Source organism: Mesoplodon densirostris, chromosome 2 (assembly GCF_025265405.1).
Source record: "Mesoplodon densirostris isolate mMesDen1 chromosome 2, mMesDen1 primary haplotype, whole genome shotgun sequence".
Taxonomy (NCBI): domain Eukaryota; kingdom Metazoa; phylum Chordata; class Mammalia; order Artiodactyla; family Ziphiidae; genus Mesoplodon; species Mesoplodon densirostris.
In genome coordinates, this window is record NC_082662.1 from 167086204 (window position 1) to 167110323 (window position 24120).

A 24120-nucleotide genomic window follows, 5' to 3' on the forward strand; every position below is an offset into this window, starting at 1 on the left:
CCACTTCTCTCTGTCGCTGTAGATACTAGAAAGTCAGCTGCGTGTTCCTTCATTTTACCAGGTCCCCAGCATGAGATGTTGCACTGGCTCGAAGCCATCATGTGAATGTCGGCCCTGAGTTAGGACTGCCTTTTCCTCATGCAGGCTGGGAGTGGCAGTGGAGACATGGAGGGAGGAGATATTACAGGCAGAGTAGAAGAGACAGCCTGGGGGTGAGGCGGGGGGCTTTCGATCTGCAGCTGTGGGAGGCAGACTGGCCAGAGCAGCGTGCTCCCGGGAGAAGGCCGCTGAACGGGGGCTGCAGCGTGGGACCAGCCTGTGCCCAGGCCCCGTCCTGCGGGTTATAGCTCGGCGTGGGTGCGGCACGCACATGTGCTGGTGTGTGTTTACCTGTGTGCTCTGCTGGGGGTACAGATGCCTGTGCCCCAGTGTGCATGTGAAGGTGTTTGTGAGGCTGTGTGTTTGTGCACGTGTTCCAGTGTGTCCCAGCTTGTGGGTGCATTGTCTGTGCGCCTGTCTGTATGCAGATGGACGTGTCTTGCGTCTGCAGGTAAGTCTTTCTGTGTGCACCAGTGAGTGGCTTTCTGTGTATAATGTGTGCATTTAAGAGGAGGTTGGCGGCAGCAGGACAGCTCTGTAGAAGGAAGGGCAAACATTGCTTGAGCTTAGAACTGGCGAGCTAGGCAGGAGAATGGCAGGGCTGAGATTTCACTGAGCCCATTCCAGGCATTCTGTGCAGAAGGGAGTCAAGAAAACTTCTGTCCAAACTAGAATCCCTAGAATCATAGAGAGGTGAGAGCAGCTTCTTCACAGATGCAGAGACGTCTCAGGTCTCCCAACTGCCCTCAGAACTCTGCCATCTCCCAAGTAAGCCTGCTGTCTTTCTTCCTTTCCACCTTCCTCCCAGTTCCCTCTACTTAGAATGCCTACCCTGCTCCCACCCTGACCTGTGGAAACCCTGTCTTCCCCTTATAACGAAGTCCAGATACCTGGGGATCTCCCAGACCCACTGTTGACATTGTTACCAGCGTTGAGGTGACAAAGGAAGGTGGAAAATTGTTGTTCTCATAACTCAAGGTTAAAAACCCAACACAAATAGTTCCCTATGGTGAGCGCTTCTCAGAGTGGAGGCCCAGCACACAGAGTTTCAGGAACACGTACCCGTCAGCAGAAAATGTCACCAGCTCCCCAAATTCTCACCAGTTCCTCCCACAGTGGCCATCCTCTGAGTTTTGACTCAAAGAGTCAAAATACATTTGATGCTTTTCTTTCTTCCTGCCCTCAGAATAGATAAGCAATTCAATAAGGTGGCTTGTGGTGACCTATTCTGGCTGTCGAGAGTTGGTATCGCCAGACTGATAGTTATTTTTAATATCTGGTTATTCAAACCATCTGAATGGCACATTTGCCCACAAGGGCCGCCTTGCTTCTCCGTTGGGAAAGAGAGCGTGGAACTGGAAGGAAAAGGGAGGAGGTGCCTGGCAGAAAATGGTGCAAATGGCGCATTTTTAGGCCTTACAGACCTTTCTAAGGTGATGGGAATTTAATTCTGTGTCCTGTCTTTTCTTCGCAACACCCAGTTGAAAATATGAATTAAAAAAAAAGTTTTCTGCTTTAAAATACTTCTTGATCTGCCGTTCTTGCTGAGGTACTTAGAATTATACATATCTTTGCACCATGGCCATGATCCAAAGGAACCAGAGCAACTGAGAAAACTGTTCATTGGTGGTCTGAGTGCTGAACATTTTGAGAAGTGGGGCACACTCACAGACTGTGTGGTGATGAGAGACCCCCAAACCAAACATCCCAGGGCCTTTGGTTTTGTGACTTACTCTTGTAGTCGCACAAGGTGGATGCGGCAATGTGTGCTGGACCGCACAAGGCTGATGTGTGTGGGGTGAAGCCAAAGAGAGCTCTTTCTAGAGAGGCTTCTGTAGAGTCCATCTAACAGTGAAGAAAATTGTTCTTGGTGGCATTAAAGAAGATACAGAAGAATTTAATTCGAAAGACTACTTTGAAAAGTATAGCAAGATTGAAATCATAGACGTTATGGAAGAAAGGCAGAGTGGAGAAAAAGAGAAAATATGCTTTTGTGATTTTTGGTGATCATGATACAGTTGATAAAACTGTTGTTCAGAAACACCATACTCTCAATGGGCATAACTGTGAAGTGAAAAAGACCTTTTCTAAGCAAGAAGTGCGGTCTGTGGGATTGCAAAGAGGTGGAGGTGGAGGTGGCAACTTTATGGGTCATGGAGGACACGTTGGTTGAAGAGGAGCCTGTGGTTGTGGAGGTAGGTGGTGGCAGCAGGATGACGGTGGATATCATGGATCTGGAGGCGACAGTGGCAACTATTGTGATGGTCCTTATTATAGCCTTAGAGGAGGCTAATGTGGTGGTGGACCAGGATATGCAAACCAAGGTGGTAGACATGCTAGCGGTGGCAGAGGCTATGATGATTATAATGAAGGAGGACATTTTGGCGGTGGTAACTATGGTAGTGGAGGATACTCTAATGGTTTTGGAAATTATAGCGAACAACAGTAATCAAATTATGGGCCCATGAAGGGGGGCAGTTTTGGTGGAAGAAGCTTGAGCAGCCCCTGTGTCGGTGGTTATGGATCTGGTAGTGGAGGGGTGGATATGGAATCAGAAGGCTCTAAAAACTCAGCAGAAGAGGGTTGAAGTTCTTAGCAGGAAAGGGTGTGGAGTCGTCAGGAAAGCTGCAGGTTGCTGTGAGGCAGTCGTCCCAAGTGCATTAGCGGAACTCTAAAAATGTGCTACAGAAGGAACAAGGCTCCGTAGTCAGAAAAGTTACTGCGGCTTAAACAGGAAAACTTCTTGTTCAGGACTGTTAGAGCCATAGTTTGCAAAAAGTGTAGCTATTGATTACTGCAATGTCGTGTCAATTAGATGTACATTCCTGAGGTCTTTCATGTCTTGTAGATTTGTCTTTTTCATTTCCTTACATCAGGTGTATTGTCTTGTAAATTGTGATAGTGGTACCAGGAAGAAAAATGAAGGAAGTTTTAACTTAAACAAAATAAAACAAGTCATCTGGTAAACCACTTGACTTATCAGTGAGTAAATATTTACCAGGCACTTCTCTTGTGCCCCAAGGAAAACAAACAATTCTGTAGATGGTTGGCCCAACCAGTCCATTGACTGAGGCCAGTGTCTTGGAGCTGGATGTTGAGTGTGATTGAGAGCCCACAGGTAAAAGAAAGCATCCCTAGTTCTGTAGGTCATGTTCTCAGGTTTTACGAAAAAGTCTTAATTTCCCTACAGGCTTGCTTCTTTATGGTCTGGTCTAATTTTCATCATTGTGTGAGCCTGTGCTAATTTCCATGCTGAGTTTAGTAGCAAAGGAGGCGTATATCAGGAGATACCAACCAAGACTATTTTGAGCCAGGCTAGAGAGCTTCAGAAATTGCCCTCTTTGATTTCTTCAGATTAGAGAGAAATCTTTGTCTTTTCTCCCACTTCACTATCAATGCTTCAAAACCCAGACCTATATAAAATACACAAATGCTTTCTGGACAAAATGAATCTTGTCTGTTTTCTTTGGATTTCGGTGGGAACAATAAAGATTGAGCTACAAAAGGTTGGCAAAGAGGCTTATTATTTTTCTTTCTATTAAGTGTAGAGGCTTCAAAAGAACAGCTCAGAAAGTCAAATAATTGTATCCACCGCAGCTCACCCATCCATCTCCCTGCTGACCTGGCCTGTGAAATCCCCTTTAAAAACTTGGCCAGCTCTCACCTGCCCATTGCAAATGCTGTGTTGTTAAATGTCCCCATCCATAATTCCACAAGGGAGGCCACTATAAAGCACATTCCTTCCATTTCAACAGAGTATCTCATCAGGAATAGCTCTCTGGGGTGAGGGGAAGGGTGCCTCTAATTTTCAAAGCTTTGTAATTTCATCTTGGAGAGGGAGGTACTTGGAAACCAAAAACAGATTGTGAATAAAGTTATAATCACAAACTCTTGCAATCCAAAATGGCCAGTGGGGAGGATGTGAAAGGGAAGGTTTGGAGAGCAGTTTTTTATTTTCATGACAATTTCTTGATTTCTTTAGTTTGGAAGAAACACATCTGTTTGTTTCTAGCTATGACTCTAAACATAAAGCCTCAGACTCAAAGCTGATCTAATTGCTGGTTGGTTTCAGACCATAGCTTCCTCAGAAAATTCCATTATGAAGAGCACAAAATGGCTCCTCTGTGCCAAGGGATAAACAGAGGATTTGGCTGCTACGGGATTTTAAAATTGGGGGTTGAATATTTTGCAGCAGCATTCAAGCCTGGAGTAATTTCAACTTAAAAAAGAAAGAAATCTAACCTCAAAATTGGCTAATCATCTCAGATTCAGTGCAGAATGATCACCCAAGGAAGCAGGTATTGTGCCACTGGGTCGTCTCTAGGGAGTCCTCTCTATTGTCCTGGTTGCTTTCCGCGTAGAGTTCCTTCAAACCCATGGTCTTTCTCCGAGTTTGACCCTATGACATTATCTTTCTCTCCCATCACCTTCATTCCTTTTCCCTGAAGGTTTTTAAAAAATCCTTTCCAAGGGAATATGCAAATCACATGTAATGGGATTTTGAATTATATAAATTCAAAATAATGCAATACAAAAACTTAATAAGGTCTCAATTTATGTGCACTATTTACAATAATGTGACTCTGATTTTGTATTTATTCCTGTGAGAAATTAACTTGAATTTTGCAGAATAATCAGGAATGCTCCTCTCATGTAGTGTAACTACTTCATAATCAGAAGGGGCCTGTGGTAATATTGTGATTAGCAGAGGTGGGCATGGGGGATGCTGTCAGTGAGTTGTACTTTCAGTGATAAGAACAGTAGACGGAGCATCTCGGGAAAGATTTTCTGTGACCCGAAGATGTTCTGTGACCTTGCTCTGGTATGACAGAATCATGGAATATATGAGCTGGAAAGGATAGATACCTTCAAGTTTTACTCCTGGATTTTACCAGGGAAGAAATGGTGGTCCAAGAGATCAATAAATCAGCCAAATGTCATGTAGCAGAGTCAGCTCTTGAACCCAGGAATTTTGGTTCTCGCTCCAGCTATCGTTCCTCTGGGCCACCAGGCTGCCCTGTTGTAAAGGAATGGTGTTTCCTGAGCTGGGCACTTGGGTCTCAGGTGTGTGTAACGAGGCCTCACATTGGAATGGCAACTGCAAGAGGGCTGCGGTTGACTGGACCATGTTAGTTCATCCTAGCCATGAGGCCCTGACGGTGGCAGACTGGCCACTTCCATGAGCAGGGGGACAGCCTTCAACTATTTCAGGAGGTGGAAAAAGGCACTGGGTCATCCCTACCGTGAGGAAACCCCGGATAGGGACAGTTGATACTGCTGGGGAGCCTCATTTGATCAAGTTCCCATTGTTTTTAAGTTTTTTGCCCATTAATGCCACAGGCCCTGACCTGCCCACCTACAAGACAACAGGCTGTCTGAGGGCCTTGGTTCACAGGACCTACTCTCCTGCAGCCTCTGGGAAAAAATAAAGTCAGCATTCCTCCCAGAATCCTGTCAGGAGCAAGGTAGACAGTGGACAGGCAAAAAGAAAGCTAAATAGCTAAACACACACACACACACACACACACACAGAGCCAGAGTGCTTTTTATTGGTATAAAATAAAAGTTTAATGAATGAACAACTTACCCAAATTCCATATATTATTAGTACATATAGGTTCAGAAAATGCCTTACGTATGTAAATTATACCTCAACAAAACTGCTTTTTAAAAAAGAAAATATCAGCCACATACAAGGGGACCTTCCCCTGCTAGATGAGGCCCTTGGAAAGTTTTGTGGAAGAGAATATTATAACAACACTTAACATATACTTAGGAGAGTGTTATCGAATCATTTAGTAATGCAAGGGTTCATTTTCTAATTCAGCTATTTTCATGAGTGTGAATTTTCACTTATTGGATTATCGTAGCATAGACAGACACGTTTAATTTTCTTAAGGAGGGATGTGCCCAGATTTTCCTGTCAGTTGTTCACCAATGGGCAACCTCCCTGGGGTGAGCAGGATTGACCCCTTGGACTTGGAAGAATTTCCTTTTAAGAGCTTTGTGTGATGCGGCTCTACCTGGGTGTCTCACCTCTCTGCCTGGCACCCCACTCATGACTAAGAGAGACAGATAAATTACCTCTTTGTGCAGATAAATCAATGGCATCTTAAACATCTCTGCTGTGACTGCCCCGGGGCCATGGTGACCACAAGGACAGTGACCCACTGATCCAATGCCCTGGCAGCCAACCTCTAGTCATGACAGGGCATCTGTTAGGTTAATCTAGCTGGAGAGAGAAGACTATAACCAGTGAGAGAAAAATCAGGTAATCTTTCTGTGAGTGAATAGGGTATGTTTTAATGATACATTTCCTTGTCAGAAATATTATCAGAGGTAGAAATAAAATGCAGAGCATAGCCGTGCCTTAATTCATTCTAAATGTATTTTCTGAAGAAGCACTATTACACGTTGGTGCTTCACCATGATAAATCCCAGTTGCTGTGCTTGGAGAACTCACAGTTTCGAGGGCTGGTAGATGTATCCGAATAGTCTGGTAAAATGATATGAGCTGCAGTAACAGTTAACACTTGTTGAGAGGAGCTTGTTGTCTGTGCTGTTTACATGCATTAGGTCAGCTAATCCTGTGGGACTTTTATTGGTGTCCTCATATGCAGGTGGGGAGCTGAGACCCAAGGGTACAAAGCTAGCAGAGCTGGACTTTGGCCCCAGTCAACCTGGCCCCCACTGTGAACCATATTGCCTCTGGGTGCGGGATCAGAGCCTACATTTGTCATAAACTTAGAGGGAGGAGTTGAGGTTTGTTTGCCACAAAAAGTTGGAAAAGGGCAGATCTGGTGTTAGGAACAGGATGTCTTCCCTCAGGAAATCAGGAAACACCAGCTAGGGCTCTTAGAAGTCCCCTGCCCATCCCCGGAAACTCATTCCCCACCCTCAGGATGGTTCTGGGATGAAAGTCTGGGGGCACCTTCCACTCATGGCCCTTGGGACTGAGACACGTAGCCCACCCCCACTCCAGGCCTGGTACTGACTTGCCTCCCTGGGACCAGCTGCTCACATGAGCCAACCTTCCTCATCTAAAGGAGCTGACTCCTAAAGGCCTTGTTCACTGAAGTTTATAACAAAGGGATTGTTTCCCGAACTGTGTTCTGCAAGGTAGGAATGCTGTACCACAGAAAGAGGGGACGGAAGTATTGGAAATGCTAGTCTGAGCGAACTTAAGGAAGGTTTTGTTTGTTGTCGTTTCACTGCAGGACTTGTCAGAACCGTCTCTCTGCAGATGTGCCTTACACATCCCCAGGAGGAAGAGAGGGGGATACAGCATGCAGAGCTGTGCTAATTGATTTGACCCCACTTGGCATTTATTTTTTCAGGGAACCCCTATTAAATGGCTTATGGAATACAGATGGAGAAAAGCTCAATGGAGGACTATATTGAGTGGTTCAAAATGTGAGGGCCATCAGAAAGCTAGGCTGGAGGAGTAAAGGGATGCACTTTGGGGTCAAAGGATTTGAATGGATAGGACTTAATGCAAAGCAGAGGAGAGGAAGACACCCCAGGAAAGGGAAGTATATATCAAAGGCATGAGAGCAGCATGAGTGCAAATGCCCAGGTAAGGGCTTAGAAGCTCCGTCCCTTTTGAGCAGCTCTGGTGCCCTACTCACACCTCCATGGCAATCAGGACAGGCAAATGATTGGGGGGACATTTGGGGGCACTGATGGGCAGGATTGTTCCAATGAAAAGAGGGGCCAATGATAGTTTACTCTTCTTACATAACCTATGTATTAAATTCTGCAACAGAAACTCCCAACAGCAGAGGAAAGTTTAGCACGTCCTTTGTAGTGGGTGGTGCCTGTTCATACCGCGTTGGCCTCCCCCTCAGCACCTGGCCTGCCTTCCAGCTGTCGCCATCTGCACCTCTTGGCCCGAGGCCTAGCTCTGGCCCTGGAGTCTGCTCCACCCTATGCACCTACAGGCTGCCAGTGCAGGAGAATTAATGCCCTGCTGGAGCAGCCCTCAGCCAGTGACTGAATTCTGACCCCAAAGGCTTTGCCGTCACGTGTGGTAACTCTGCACTCCCTGTTCCATGCTGTTTCCTCGAATTTGCCAGCATGATGAAGCCCTGTTGTTAACAGGGGTAACTAGCCAATAAGGCTTCCTTTATTGAGTTCCTTCCTGTTCCTGCCAGACTCCCGCACGTATTTACGATATCCATTTCCTAGGGCTGCTGTAACCAAGTACCACAAACTGGTTGGCTTAAAAAGCAGATATTGATCCTCTCACAGTTCTGAAGGGTAGAAGTCCAAAATCAGTGTGTTAGCGGGGTTGGTTCCTTCTGAGAGAGAGAATCTATTCCATGCCTCTCCCCTAACTTCTGGCTGTTTCCTGGCAATTTTTGGCACTCCTTGGCTTGTAGATGCATCACCCTGATCTCTGTCTCCATCTCCACATGGCCCAGTCTGTCTTTGTGTCCAAACATCCCCTTTTTATAAGGACACAGTCCTATTGGATTAGAGCCCACTCCAGTGACCTCATCTTAACTTGAGCATCTGCCAACACGTTATTTCCAAATAAGATCACATTCACAGGTACTGGGGAGGGGGAGGGGGGTTAGGACTTCAACCATCTTTTGCAGGGCACAGTTCAATCCATAACACCTACCAATGCTTCCTGGGAACATCTCCCAAATAAAGTACCTGTATTCCAATCTTTGTCTCAGGGTCTGCTTCTGGAAGAACCCAAACTAAGACACCCTTTTGAAAATGGTACCTTAGGGGTACAGAGAGATTGTGAAACTTCCCAAGCACCATGTAACAAGTCCCTTGCTGTAATTATGATTTGAGTCATCATTTTAATTTCTTACCTAAATACAAGAAGATACTTCTCAACCTCTCCTAAGACTATCTGGAAGAGTTGTTTCTATCATGGCTCGATTTATTTGTTTTGAACACTGATTGTCATTCTCCATGATGTGGCTCAATGAGGAACGGAAAGAGACATGTTAAAGGCACCGGGGTCTTTGCCATTAGGTATCTCTAAGGGAAGGACACTTCTAGCTCAAGGCATAGGTGTTCGTCTCCAGCCTGGTTGACTGTCAAGCTCCCGCTGAAGTGACTGGTGTAGATGCAGACTGTGGGGTTGCTGAGCCAACTTGGTCCCCTCCCTCCCTCCGGAAGATGGAATAAACATGTCAGAGGGGAGGGTGCTTCCCATCTCAGGAGCACCGGGGTTGCCCTTTAGAAAAACATTGCCAGCACATTCTGCAATCTCGAAATGAATCTGAATGGTAATTCAAGAGGCAGGACTTGTTCTGGAGTTTGAGACAGTTCTTCTACGTGCTCCAGACCCTCCTTTGCCAAGCTCCATCTCGACTCCACGTAGCAGTGGTCTGGATGGCAGAGGGACCCTGACAGGAGGAAGGACTAGGGTGGCGGCTGTGGCTGGCACCTCCTGCCTTCTGTATGGTCTCCTTGGCTGGTGAAGTAAGAACAGACGAATTTGCGTTTCCAGGTCACAGCTGCCGGGGGCCCCGGCTGTGAGGCAGGGTGGTTCCAGTTCAGTTCTGAGTCAAGAAATGCTTCAAACATGTTCTTCTTGGCAAGAGTCACCAGGAATTGGCCATTTCTCTGTAGCTTTCTGCAGTCCATGAGCATTTGAGAAACCGGATGAGGGCCCTGACTGCAAGGAAAGGCCTTGTGAGCGTGTTTTAGTTAAGAATAAATTTTGACTCTAGTGAGACATGCTTGTTTACAAACACAGGTATGTAGACCAGGACTAGGGATGACCTTGATTTTCTCTGCTGTTGCAAGAAGATTGTGTGTGTGTGTGTATGTGTGTGGGGGGGGGGAGGGAGAGGGAACTAGGAGGCAGGAAAGGGACAAGAAAATGTATTAAAAGGATATTCAGGGCTTCCCTGGTGGCGCAGTGGTTGAGAGTCCGCCTGCCAATGCAGGGGACACGGGTTCGTGCCCTGGTCCGGGAAGATCCCACATGCCGCCGAGCGGCTGGGCCCGTGAGCCATGGCCGCTGAGCTTGCGCGTCCGGAGCCTGTGCTCCGCAACAGGAGAGGCCACAACAGTGAGAGGCCCGCGTACCGCAAAAAAAAAAAAAAAAAAAGGATATTCATGGCAAAGAAAGTAATTTCTAGGATTCCTTTTCTCTTCTTGCTAGCAACCAGCACCTCAGGAAGCTCTGGGCTGTGGGTGTGGGCGGTTGAGAAGGCCACTCTGTGAGGTTCACGTCGTCAGCAAGGAGTCCTTGCTCAGCTGATTTAGGAGAAAGGGACCACATCCTGAAGCAGAACAGTCTTCATTTATTTCAGATTCTTTCCCTTGTTGCCAACTTTCCATTTACCTTTACCTTCCATCTCTAACGATGTTTATCGCGTGCCTGCACGCACCCGGTGTTTCCACATAGGGTCCCATCACACAGCCCATTCAGTCTTACGACAACCCCGTGAGGTACTCGGCATCAGTGCTCCATTTTATGGGTGAGAAAACCAAAGCTCTAAGAGGCTAGTCTCAGGACTGTCGTTAGTAAGTGGTGCCGCCTAGGTTTGATGCCTGCCATTCCCAGGGTCCTCACTGTGCTGTGCTCCACCATGAATACGACTGCAGGAAGAGGTGCCATCAGAAGACGGGGCTATGGTGTGGGATGCTGAGACCAGCTCTGAATCTCTCTCTGGGCGATTAGGGTGCTCCTGACCACATGTCTCCCCATAGGCTTTAGGACAGACCTGCCTCAGGCTCTCTCCCTGGGGCACAGGGACAACCACCAAGCCACCTGCAGCCCGTACCTCCTGCCAGCACCATTTGCAGTTGCTCAGGGCCCACCTGCTGACGTGTGGTAACGGGGTTGGATGCAATTGATCAAGGGCTGCTGGTAAACACTTACTGGATGTTCTGAATGGGTCCACGAGTGGTTAATCCTAGGAAAGGCCTGTCCTCTGGCCATGTCCCTTCCCCAGGGCTAGCTGGTCATGACTAATGTGTGGCGTGGTCTTCCCTCACATGGGGAGGATGATTTCTCAGACTCTCCTCTGTCCTTCTTGGTGTTGCTCAGACCCCATCTCTGCTTTGAAGCCTTTGCAGCCCACCCAGCCTGCAATAATCCCTCTCTTCACTGAACTCCTCAGGCTTTCACCGTCTGCCCCTCTCAGTCAATGGTGAAGAGCGTGGGTTCTGGAGTTACACTTACTGGGTTCAAAGTCTACTTTCGGTACTTTCCAGTTGTGTGTCCTTGGGGCAAATAAAGGCTTTCTGGATCTGGGGCTCTTCATGTGGGTAATGATACCTACCTCAGAGGGGTTTAGTGAGGAACAAAGTCTTTAATGCATGAAAAGTGTTGGGCTTGGTGTGTAGCACATGAACACTTGATATACACCAGTTCGTAAGATTAGTGCCCTGGGCTGCCGTTGATTGCTGACTCACATCATCATTCAACTCTTGTATTATTAATTAACTTTTTATGTATGTAGTTACACGTTGCTTTTCCAACTGAAAGATTCTGGAGGCAAGGACCCTGACATTGTTTGTGTTCTTTTTATGCCTAAAGTGTTTATCATTGGACTTTCTCGAATGAAACCCAGTGGTTAAGCAGAGCTCAGCAAACTTTTTCTCCAAAGGACCATACGGTAAACATTTTAGGCTTATGGGCCACAGGTCTCTTTCACAACTCCTCAACTCTGCTGGAGTAACACAAAGCAGCCGTGGAAGGTATGCAAACCAGTAAGCATGGCAGTGTTCCAAAAAACTTTGTTTACAGGCAGGCAGCTGCCCAGATTTGGGTCGTAGGCCATATTTTGCCACCCCTGGTTAAGAACAATGGGATAAGAAGTCAGATGCTTGGGTCCAAATCTACCTCCACTACTTCGTATGCCTGGTTTTCCAGCTCTGCGTCTGAAAGGAGGCCCTGTCCATAAGTGTCTGCCCATCTCGCCTGATCCCAGCCCATAGTACCAGGGAGACGCCTGAGGTGCCCTCCTTAGGCAGCTGCACAGCTGGAGTGGGTGGTTGGCTCCAGTGAACAGATAGCACAGGTGTGAGCTTAAAACAAAAAATGGCCTACATTTGCTGGGGGAGTATCTTCAAGGTCAATAGCTCTCTCACTAAAGTGAAATGGAAACCCCAATGTGATTCGGCTGGCCTGAGTGATAAATGCACTTGTTATTATCCTCTGATTCGCTCTGTTCACGGAGAGTTTAGTCACAGGAGTTTCTATCCTCAGGAACTCACAGCACATCACAACACACAGCTTAATTGTCCTCATAATAATTCTGCTCTGCATAACAAGCCTTTACAGGCAAGGGGTGGGGGGCAATTATGAGAAATCATGTGTGTTAGAACTGCTACCCGTGCTTCGAGATCATCAGATACAAGTTAATTAATAACACACGTACGTGTATAGGCCACCTCTCTAATCTTAAATTCAGGTTATAATAAAAGGATGGCATATTCTATTTTCAGCCTTCTTTAACCCTTGAAATTGTGTTGATTTTGAAAGTAAACATCCAGCATCCTGTTAAGTTAAAGAAAGACAAAAACAGATGAGAATTATAGAGCAATCAGAGTCTGGCTCAAAGTGGTAAGAATTATTGTAGGACAAGAAAGCATTGGGACTTCCGGTGGGACCAAAGTGAGGCGGCGAGGCAGGGGCTGGCACCTCCCGCAGCAACCATGGCACATACCGGCCACACCGTGCCTCTCATCGTGATGAGAATGTGTTCTGGGGCTTCGTTGGCTTCCTGGTGCCCTGGTTCATCCCTAAGGGTCCCAACCGGGGAGTTATCATCACCATGGGGATGACCTGTTCCGTTTGCTGCTATCTCTTTTGGCTGATTGCACTTCTGGCCCAACTCAACCCTCTCTTTGGACCACAGTTGAAAAATGAAACCATCTGGTACCTCAAGCATCCCTGGCCTTGAGGAAGAAGACCTGCTCTCCAGGGCTCAGTCATTGAGATCACAAAGAAAACTCCTCTAGATGCAAAATCACCTCCATACCCGGACCACCTTCCCTGAGTCATCCACTTTGGCCGTCAGCTGCCTTAAACGTTCACACAGCATTTGAATATTTATTCTACAAAGCAGTATTTTTTCCTGTCCCCTTTTTGTACACTTTGGTGAATGATGTGCCTATTGAATCTAAAGTGTGCTGCCTCTATAAAATCTTTATGTAATCTTCCGAGATAGAAAGTGCTGTTCTTCTGAGAAATAACATTACTCTGTCCTTGGGAACTGTGGATCTGAGGATGGCTCCTGCCTGCTTACAATATGAGAATCAGCGACGTGTTTAAAAACTGCTACAGGACAATAAGACTCCAGTGGGGCAGTCAGTAGGAGAACATATTCAGAGGGAAAATCTGTCCCACCAGAACTATACCAAAGTATATTTTCAGGATGAATTTCTTATTTCCGCCCTCTTTTGGAATTAATTATTTTTCTGCTTTCTATGGAGAAAAAAAAAAAGAAAAAAAAGAAAAGAAAGCATTGGGTGATGTCAAGATCTCATCATCGGGAAAATGGAAAGCTACATCATAAACATAGTCTGCCTAATCATCCTAAGCCTTCTCATTGTAAAGGATGTATTGTCTTCTCAGAAGCAGTAATCTCCTTTGGGACATGAGTAAAATAAGTTGAATTCAGTTTCCCTTTCATGATATAATGAGTATTTCTCCAGTGCAGCATAAGAAATAGAATATCACCCAGGAGAAACTTACATAGGCAGTGATAATGTGGAAAAATCTAATGAGGAAAACCCACATGCCCCATGGAGGAGAAGCCCTCTGTGTGTGTGATCGTCATCTTGTGAGTGCTTCGATCACACTTTATAGTTTTGCCAAGTGCTTTAATGTAAATTACTTCATGAAAAATTCACATCCCTTTGAAATGTATCGGTTAGCTCCCTTTTATTGGTGGAGAAGCTAAAGTTTAAAAAAGATAAGTGATTTGCTCAAGATTAGTTATTGGTAGAGCTGGAAATTGAATTCCATTCTTCTGGGTCCAAATCCAAGTTCTTCTCCCAGAAAGTTATGTGTGGACAGGTTGTAGGTATATCTGTGGCCTGGAGCAGTGGCATGCAGCGGGGTGAGCAACCTTATAGAAAAGAATACACTCAACTAAAATTTGCCTATGAGCTTCCATTATTACACATACTTTCATTTTCTATTTATTTTCCTCTTAGAGGTCAAATTTTCCATTCCTGATTTTAACCCAAAGAAGGGCTAAGTAAATTCCATGGGCCACTCTTGAAGAAGGCAAACTGGAAAAAATATACAATGCCAAATGACTAGCCTAACAGGGTGTGGACACCTTGGTCACCACTAATTCTTGTACAGTTTAACCCTAGTGACAACTTTGCAGGAACAAAATAGCTACTATTCTTGATATTTGGTCTCCAGGTATGTCAAATACCTTTTGATTGAGTGCTCGGAGCAGGGCTTTTCAACCTCTGCACTATGACATATAGGGCTGGATAATTCTTTGCTGTGGAAGGCAGTCCTGTGCATTGTAGCACATTTAGCAGCATCCCTGCCCTCCACCCACTAGACGCCCATAGCACCTCCAAGTTGTGATAACCCCAAATGTCTGCAGATGTTGCCAAAATCCTAGGGGGCAAAATCTGCCCCTGGTTGAGAATCAATGGATTAAAGTCATCATTTTTGTGGGTTAATCACACATTGATGGGTTAGGCCCTGATGGACAATCTAGTCTGACTTCATTTTGGTCATTAAGTTGACCAGCACAGGAGGCTAGCAGTAGATCCATTGCTAATCACTTTCCCCGACAGGGCTGTCCTGTGAGAATGGCTTTTTGACAGCTCTTCCCAAGGGCAACAACTATAAATCATGGAAAGCAGCCACTTGACATTGGGTATCCACAGTTGGCAAGTGCCTCCTTCTGTCTTCCATTTGCATTTCCATCCCGACTGTGGGACTGAGGGAGGTGAGTTTCAGCAGGAAGTGGAAAGTGCATAGATTTAGGAGCCAACCAGACCTACATCGAAATTCTGGCTTTATCACTACCTAGCTAGGTGACCCTGGGCAAGTGACTATACCTCTCTGAAACTGTCTGCTCCTTTATAAAATCAAAATAACTCTACCTACCTTAAAGAATTTGGGAATTAAAGAGCTCAGATGGAGCTAGGCACATAGTAGCACTGTAATAAATATTTTCTATTACTATAAATTAAAAAAGTATGAATGCCTGAACAGATAAAGTTAGAAATGTCAAATGGAGTGTCTACCAGTGGCCAGGTCTGTCTGGGCTAATCTCAAGTGTTTTCTGATGATCTCTGAAGCATGCGCCCATCTCGAGCTCCCTCAAGGCCCTCTCTACCTGTTCCCTCTCCAATATCCCTGTTCCTCTGACTCTTGAGGGACCTGAGTGTTCCAGAACAAATGGTCGGAAAGGTGTGGATTCATGTAGAAATATGTCAAAGCATTGTTGGTTTTAGCAGCTGATCTGTTCTGGGGTGTGAAAAACAACCAAAGTCACTAAGCCACAGAGGGATAGAAATGTGAACAGATGGGCAAATGGGAAGGCAGCTCTTCACCTGAGCAGCAGGGAAGTTGCTGCCCTGGCCGGGGCTGGAGGAGAGACTGGAGGACAGGAAGGGTGGCAGAGAGCTGCCATGGCCAGGATCCCAAGGCCAAGCTGCTAGCACCCATCACACATCTGCAGCAGGGTCTATACTAGGCACCAAGGAGAAAGGGCCAGACCCTCAATAGAATATTTGGTCAGGACAGCCCTGGGTAAAACGATAAAGGAGACTTTTTTAGTACCATCTCTCTTCCCCTCTGCATCATGGAATTTATGCTTGGTAAAGAAGCTAGGAGGGCTTCCCTGGTGGTGCAGTGGTTGAGAGTCCGCCTGCCGATGCAGGAGACGTGGGTTCGTGTCCCGGTCCGGGAAGATCCCACATGCCGCGGAGCGGCTGGGTCCGTGGGCCATGGCCGCTGGGCCTGTGCGTCCAGAGCCTGTGCTCCCCAAGGGGAGAGGCCACAACAGTGAGAGGCCCGCGTACTGCAAAAAAAAAAAAAGAAGAAGCTAGGAGATCTCCTTTGTCCTAATCCCTTTAGTTCACTGGCCCCAAGAAAGGAGATAGCAGAATCATGAAGCTGGTGGTTGAGCCAGAAAGATGCTGGAGGTGGAATTCAGGTCATGGATGGGGTTCGGTGCCCCTTCTATAGGGAGTTCTAGGTTTGTTCCAATTGACAGTTTGTGGTTCTAGATCTTCAGCCCAGGATGGACTCCTAGCCCAGTGTTCCTTCTGCTCTGCCAGGCTCCTTCCCCCATCGCTGTGTCTTATTTTAACTCTAAATTCTAGGATAATAGGTATCCAAGGAGATCAGTACTTTTTCCAAATCAAATACCAACAATATTTACAACCTTTGTGTCCTTATTTACTTGATGCTGCCCCTAAAAGTAGTAATTCACCACCAAGAAACGTTATCCTGTCCTAGAATACTAAAGAAAATGAGAAATAAGCGAAAGATGACTTGGAAGTCAGCAATTCTACTGCATCCTATTTAAAATTGGATGGATTTTAATACCTGCTTTTAGAACCTACAACACACACACTTTTATTTATTTTATTTTTGGCTATGTTGGGTCTTTGTTGCTGCACACGGGCTTTCTCTAGTTGTGGTGAGCATGAGCTACTCTTCGTTGTGGTGCACGTTGCAGTGGCTTCTCTTGTTTGTGGCACACGGGCTCAGTAGTTGTGGCTCGTGGGCTCTAGAGCACCGGCTCAGTAGTTGTGGTGCATGGGCTTTGCTCCCTGGTATGTGGGATCTTCCCGGACCAGGGATCAAACCCGTGTCCCCTGCATTGGCAGGCGGATTCTTAACCACCGGGCCAGCAGAGAAGCCCAACACACACACTTTAAAACACAACATTTTTCATATTTTAATGATTACAAGGTCAAAGCATACTTATTGTGGAAAACTTAGTAAATATAGAAAAGAACAAAGAGAAAACAAAAATTTTAAAAAATTTTGCTACCAAGACTCATTAGTATGTTGGTGACTATCCTTCGAGGTTTGAATATGTGCATTTAGTTTTGTAACTTTTTTTCACTGAACAATAAATCATAGCCATCTCTCCTTCTTGTTAAGTATTTCTCTATATCAATTTTAGTGCCCATAGAGTACCATAATTTATGCCACCACTGCCTATTGTTGGACATTTAAATGGCTTCACATTTTGATGCATTATGAACAGTGCTGCTGTGGGCATTCCTGTGCATATATCTATATCCACATTTGGGGTTAGTTCCTTGGAATAAATTCCCGGCAGTAGACTTGCTAGGTCTCCCCTCCCCTCAGTGTCCCTGCTTCCTGGAGCCTGACTCTGGTGCATTCATGGGCCCAAACTTTGCATCACCCATCTTCCTCATGAAGCTTCCTAAACTCCAGGCCTATCTCCATCTGTTGGAGATCTCACGTGTGACAGGATACACATCACACCCCTCCTGGCCTGCTCTCCAAAGGGCAGAGCTGATGGCCATTTGTAACCATGGTGGTCAAGACCAAGAAGGGTTTCTCTTCCTCTCCTTATCAGTCAGACTTCTCCTCCATTCCCCACTGACACCATTATCATCAGACATACTTCGTTAGGAAAAGGAAGGGAAGGCAGAAGCTGTGGAAGAGGAACGAGAGAATGGAAGAGAATTTGCAAAAAATACAGCAACAGAGTGACGAGTCTTGGCTCTGAAGGCAGACCATCAGCATTCGAATCCTGCTCTGCCATATTCTAACTGTGTGACCTTGGACATTTAACTTAACTTCTCAAAGCCTCAGCACCTCTATCCATAAAATGGGTGCAGTAACACGTATCTCATATGGTTGTTGTGAGGATCCAAAGATGTAACCGGTGTTAGCCCTTAACCCAGGGGCGACACTGAGAAAGAGCTCAACTAAGCAACATCTGTCTCTCTCTTTTTTTTTTGCAGCTTTTTTGTTTTTTATTGAAGTATAGTTGATTTACAATGCTGTGCCAGTCTCTGCTGTACAGCAAAGGGACTCAGTGTTACACATATAGACATTCTTTTTTAAATACTCTTTTCCATTATGGTTTATCCCAGGAGATTGGATGTTGTTCCCTGTGCTAGACAGTAGGACTTTGTTGCTCATCTATTCTAAATGTAATACGTAGTTTCTATCTACCAACCCCAAATTCCCAGTCCATCCCTCTCCCTCCCCCCTCCCCCCTTGGCAACCACAAGTCTGATCTCTATGTCGTAACAGCTGTCCCTTGATGCTTACTCTATGAAGCAGAAAGGGGAAAGCTGGAGAAGGAAAGTGGAAACTGGAAAGAAAAGAGAAGAAAAATTAAGAAAATGGAGGGAGGGGAGGCAGGAAAGGTTTGAGGGTGGCAGTGGAATCATTTTCACCTGCCCAGAAGTGGAATATGTATGGAATCCAAAAAATACCCAACCCCTTGCCTCCACCTGCCATTCCCCATCGCCTTCCTCTCTGCCCCCAGTAGACCCCATGGCATCTGGGGAACGAAGCCTTCTGTAACTGTGGGACCTGCTCCTCCAAGCTGACACCATGCTGGGTGTCCCTGGGCAAGACCGCTGGCTCAGCCTCCTCCCTCACACCCACCCGCAGCGGGGTCCCTTTGAGATGGATTTGAGTGTTTTCTCACATCCCACTTAGGGCAAAATGAACTTTCAGTTCAAAAAGAGGTTTTGGGGGGATGTGGTGTCTCCCACCTGGGGCTAACCCTGGCCAGGGAGGTTGTCGATGATTTGAAGCTGAAGATAACAGCCTACGTGAAGGGAGAGGAAAATTCCCCTCTCTGCTGGTAAGAGGCTTCACAGAGCTCACCAGCCTGTTGTTTTCTTGGTGTTTCTTTTTTTTGGTTTTTTTTTTCTTCATACACATCAGCTTCTAAATTTTACAAGCTGTTGCCTACCTTTATCTCTGAAAGCAGTGGAACATGCTGGACTCAGAAAAGTAAGTGACAGTGAACCGGAGAATAATAGATGGGGTGATAGAGGCAAGGTCTCCTGCTTTCCTCAGCGCTATGAGGGTTAAGCCTTTCTGTGGACAAGCAGCCTACCCACGATGACTCCTAACCTGCTCACCTCTTCTTTCTCTCCTCCCCCCTCACAGATGTGGAATGTGACAGTATTAATGCCTAAGACAGTTTTAACAGTATGTCTAAATTCCGCACCCCCCTGCCTTTTTTTTTTTTCTCGGTACACGCGCGTCTCACTGTTGTGGCCTCTCCCGTTGTGGAGCACAGGCTCCAGACGTGCAGGCTCAGCAGCCATGGCTCACGGGCCTAGCCACTCCGCGGCATGTGGGATCCTCCTGGACCGGGGCACGAACCCGTGTCCCCTGCATCGGCAGGCGGACTCTCAACCACTGCGCCACCAGGGAAGCCCTCCTGCCATTTTTTATTGTGGTAAAATACTCATAAAACTTACCCCCTTAACCATTTTAAGTAGACACTTAGTGGTATTTGTATCATTGTGCAGCTACCACCATCCATCCATCCACAGAAGTCTTTTCATCTTGCAAAACTGAAACTATACCCATTCAACAATAACCCTCCCTGCTCCCCTCCCCCCAGCTCCAGGCCACAATCATTGTACTCTGTGTCTCTATGAATTTGACTGCTCTAGGTACCTCATATAAGTGGAATCATACCATATTGCTCCTAGTGTATCTGGCATATTTTACTTAGAATAACGTCCTCAAGAGTCACCCATGTTGTAACATGTGTCAGAATTTCCGTCCTTTTAGAGACTGAGTACTGTTCCATTGTATGTATATATCATATTTTGTTTATCCATTCATCTGTTGGTAAATACTTGGGTTGCTTCCACTTTTTGGCTAGTGTGAATAATGCTGTTATGATCATGGGTGTACAAATATCTCTTCTAGACTCTGCTTTCAGTTCTTTTGGGTACATACCCAGAAGTGGAATTGCTGGATCGTGTGCTAGTTCTATTTTTAATTTTCTGAGGAACCGCCAAACTGTTTTCCACAGTGGCTGCAGCATTTTACATTCCCACCAATAATGCACAAGTGTTCCAATTTCTCTACATCCTCATCATACTTGTTATTTTCTATTTTTTGATAATAGCCATTTTATTTATTTATTTATTGGCTGTGCCATGCAGCACGTGGGATCTTAGTTCCCCGACCAGGGATCGAACCTGCACCCTGCAGCGGAAGCACCGAGTCTTAACCACTGGACCACCAGGGAAGCCCAATAATAGCCATTTTAATAGATGTGAGGTGGTCTAAATGTTTTTTAAAAGGAAGAGAAGCCAAAGCTAGGATTTCAGAATTTATAAATATAGAATAAAATATACTATTTAAAAATGACAAGTTAATTTAACAAATTAATGAGTTAAACACATAAAAATATAATAACTGCTTATATAAGTTCCTTCTGAGATGTCAAAGGAGAAAAGAGAGAAGGAGAGGGGAAAACAGAAAGAATGGGAGAAGAAAAATTAAGTAAAATGGAGGCAAGATGAGGAGAAAAGGTGAAAGGGCTTTGAGGGCAGCATCTAGAATAACCTTTTGGGCATTGTGAGGCCATTGGCCCTCCAGATGCGCCCCAGCCCTCCCGCACGTATGGACGTATTTTTCTGAGGGACATGGATTGCTTTCTGCAGTGGTTCTCTGTGCTGGGAGGGACACAAAGATGAGCAAGCTACTGTTCCTTACTTGGGCCAGAAGGTCAGAAAAAGGGGGTGGAGATGGGTGGCATCTGGTGGCTATACCGGCTCTGCGTCCCACGCGGAGAGGCCGGCTTCCTCGCTGGGTCTGCCTGTGCCAGTACCCCAGCGTAGGCACAGATCAGAGGCAGGGCTGGGTGGCATTCAATCTTGTGTTTCATGCACTTTTAAAGCCGCTTTTGAAGGAACGAATGCATCACGGTTCTTTCGTTTCAGGGAAAGCGCCTGTGAGAGAGCAGGAGGTGGGGAAAACTCAGAGCTGGGAGGGGCCGCCCTGGGCTTTGGTCCAACAAAGCCGCCGCTGCCCAGCAGCTGGGCTCTTGACCTTTGAAAACCGATCGGCCAGGAACCCCTCGGCCTCTTTCCCTCGGGCCAGTCACATCACATTTTACAGATCTCAGGAAAGAAGACCCAAGTCCCCGTCCTCTGGGTTTGTGTCCTGGCATCCCCGACGTATCAGTTTTCTGGGCAAACACAGGCTCTAGGTGAACAGCAGCATTTTGCTTCTCTGGTCCCTGAACGGGGTTACGCTTCCATGGAATTCCACGACCAAACCAGATGAATAGAAAGAAACTGAGCAGAGCCAACTAAGTAGACAAGGCATTGCTGGTATCTCAAGGGGAGTGTCACCTGTTCACAAAGCAGGCAGGAAATCTTTAATTAACCCTGTTTCCAGACACAAAGCCCGTGATAACATTTTATCCTATTTGAATACGTATCTTCAAAGAAGGCTATGTGGGAGCCCTTTTATTTTTGTTATTGGACTGCTAATTTAACACCATGTATATTTTAAACTGTCCAAGAACACAAAACCTGTCCCTATAAACACAGAGGATGGGGGAAAATCCATCTTGGAACTCTCCCTTCTCTCTTCCATTTTTATTCCCCAGTGGCACATTCCTCTTGAGAAAATCCTGCCCTGGATTTTTATTAGTCTTTCGTAGGCAGTCAGGTATTAAAACCTCACAAATCCATTATGTGCTTCTCAGCCCTGCTTTTCAAGTTGCTTCTCCACGAGGTGTGGACTAATGAAATGGAGGGGGAGGCAGCTGCTTTCTCCCTCTTAGAAGAGGCTGAGCCCAAAGACAGACCATCCTTCAGAGACCCTCAGGGCAGGCTTCCTCCCTGTACTCACCATATTCTTGCTGCCCCAAGTTTTAATTTAGAACTATTTGAATTACCAGAATATGCTCCCATGTGTGGCATAAAAATACGCCTGCACCTATAGAAAGGGATATATTGGTTTTGCTCCATCAGAGAGGGTCTTTTTCTATTTTCTAAAAAAAGTCTCAAGATTACCATTATGTCATCTTAGCAATGAAATTGTTTTAAAATTTTTGTTAGTCATATGCTAATAATATCTAATATTATTCTAATATCTAATAATAGAGCCGTATTCTGATTTCCACTTTACAAGGCACTCTCATAGTATTATCTCGTCAGCGCCTCATCACAAACCCTTTGAGAGAGGGATTGTCATTCCCACTTGACAGATGGGGGAACTGAGGTTCTGGGTGGCTGACTGAGTTCCTTAAGGGAACACAGCTAGAAAGCAATATTGTGGGACAAGGACCTGCATCTTCCAATGCCCGGTCCAGTGCTCCTTCCCTTTGGCCCTGCTGCCTTGTCACAAAAAACACTTGATAAAGCATTGTTGGAAGGATGGTGGGTCCGACTCTGTGAGATTAGTGACCCTTCGGTCAGAACGGCCAAGTGTGGTTATGAGTTTGAGCCTGGACAAAGGCACCAGGCTGAGGCTGCCAGTGGGTCCTGGAAGCTTCCTGTGCCCCCTCACAGTGGGCGCCCAGGAGCACCCACCTGAAGGAGGGGTGTTGATAGCTTAGGGCTGGCCTCCACAGAGATGCCTCTTTCTAACGCATTCAAAAGTGTACGAACAGCTGGCCGTGGCCCAGCGTTAGTGGTCAGAGCTCTTTCACAAGGTGGGAGGGGGCTTTCCTGTGCTGACCCCCTCAGTAGGCGGCAGGTCCCACAAGCCAGAGAGACAGGATGTGGTAGCAGAGACTGGCCTCTGCAGCGTGGGAAACAGATCTGCATGCCATCGGAGGGGTGCCTGCCAGACTGTACGCTCTGCCCTGAGCTCAAGTCGGGCGCTGGATGGGGGCCTGGGCCGGAGGAGATCGGGGCTCTGGTCCCAGTTCTGCCACTGATCCCTTTCCGTTTTATTTCTGTATTTCCGTTGAGACAGTATGTTCACAGAAGCAATCTCTGTTGAGTCCCACCACAACCCTGTGGAGTCGGCCCGTGATGCTCAGAGAGGTTCAGTGACTTGCCCATGGTCCACAGCACTTTGGCCCCCAAGGCCAGGGCACTTGCCACCTCCCTTCGTTGTGTCTCAAGAGCTGCAGTGATTCAGGCAGGTCCTATGTCCCTTCTGAATTGGATTTCTCATATGAAAAATGAGGGAGTTGAGGCCAGAGTCCGCCTGCCGATGCAGGGGACGCGGGTTGAGCCCCAGAGGGCTCGGTCTCCTCAACTGGCGCTGTAATTGATAAGTTAAAGGTACTCGAATGTTGGCTAGCTGCTCGATGGGTACAGCTGTGGGGAGTATTAGGTCAGATTGGGCAGCTCAGAAAGGGCCCAAACCAGGGCTCACCCCAGGCCTCTCCCCGCCCCCATTTTAGCTACTCATCCACCTTGAGGCCAATTTGGGCTCTGCCCTAAAGGACTGTGGCAGCACGCGTAGGAGAAGCCACTTCCCACTCCCCGCCACCCCACCTCCCCTTCCCAGGCTCTCTCCCAGTAGAAAGGCCTTTGGGACCTGAGTCCAGAAGGATTCCTTAAAGTCAGTCCGGCCCTCCACGATGCTGGGAGGCCTGAGGCCCGGGCCTCCCTGGGCTGCTGCTTCCATAGCATCCGGGTTTCCTCTGCTGCCTGTCACAGCTCCCCTCTCTTAAAGGTCAGCACCCGGCCCCAGCCTACAGGGTCTTTGCTTCTGGTGAGGGCAAGAGACGGGAGAGGGATGTGGGCAGAGGAGGGGAAGGAAGGGAGTGCCAACCCACTGTGCAGAAATGTGTTTGGGAGACACTCACAGAGGAGAGAGGCTCACTCAACCTAGGTACGACCAGAAAGTCAGCGTCTTGACAACCAAGCAGCCTCTTGGCTGTCGGTGGGGAGGACCCGCCTGCCTTCTTTCTTTATCACCATTACCTGTAGGAGCTCAACATTTCGAGAGCACAGTTCTGAAAGATCACGAGAGAGAGGAGATGTCGTTTTGACCCCTTCATCCCAGAGCCGTGGGGGATGGGGACTGAAGCTGCTGTGGGTTCAAGATCATCCTCAAGTCAGGGGACTTTTCAGGGGAAGGCCTCTAAATCCTGCTGAGACAGTTCAGAG

At 46.7% G+C, this 24120-nt stretch overlaps 1 protein-coding gene and 2 pseudogenes across 1 annotated transcript in view; all 3 read left to right on the forward strand.

Moving 5' to 3' along the window:
* CD247 (CD247 molecule) overlaps window positions 1–24120 on the forward strand; it is a 77559-nt gene that overhangs the window by 7429 nt on the left and 46010 nt on the right. The gene's annotated exons all lie outside the window — the stretch shown is intronic.
* On the forward strand, window positions 1686–2664 carry LOC132483992 (heterogeneous nuclear ribonucleoprotein A3-like; annotated as a pseudogene).
* LOC132483324 (V-type proton ATPase subunit e 1-like) lies at window positions 12739–12986 on the forward strand (annotated as a pseudogene).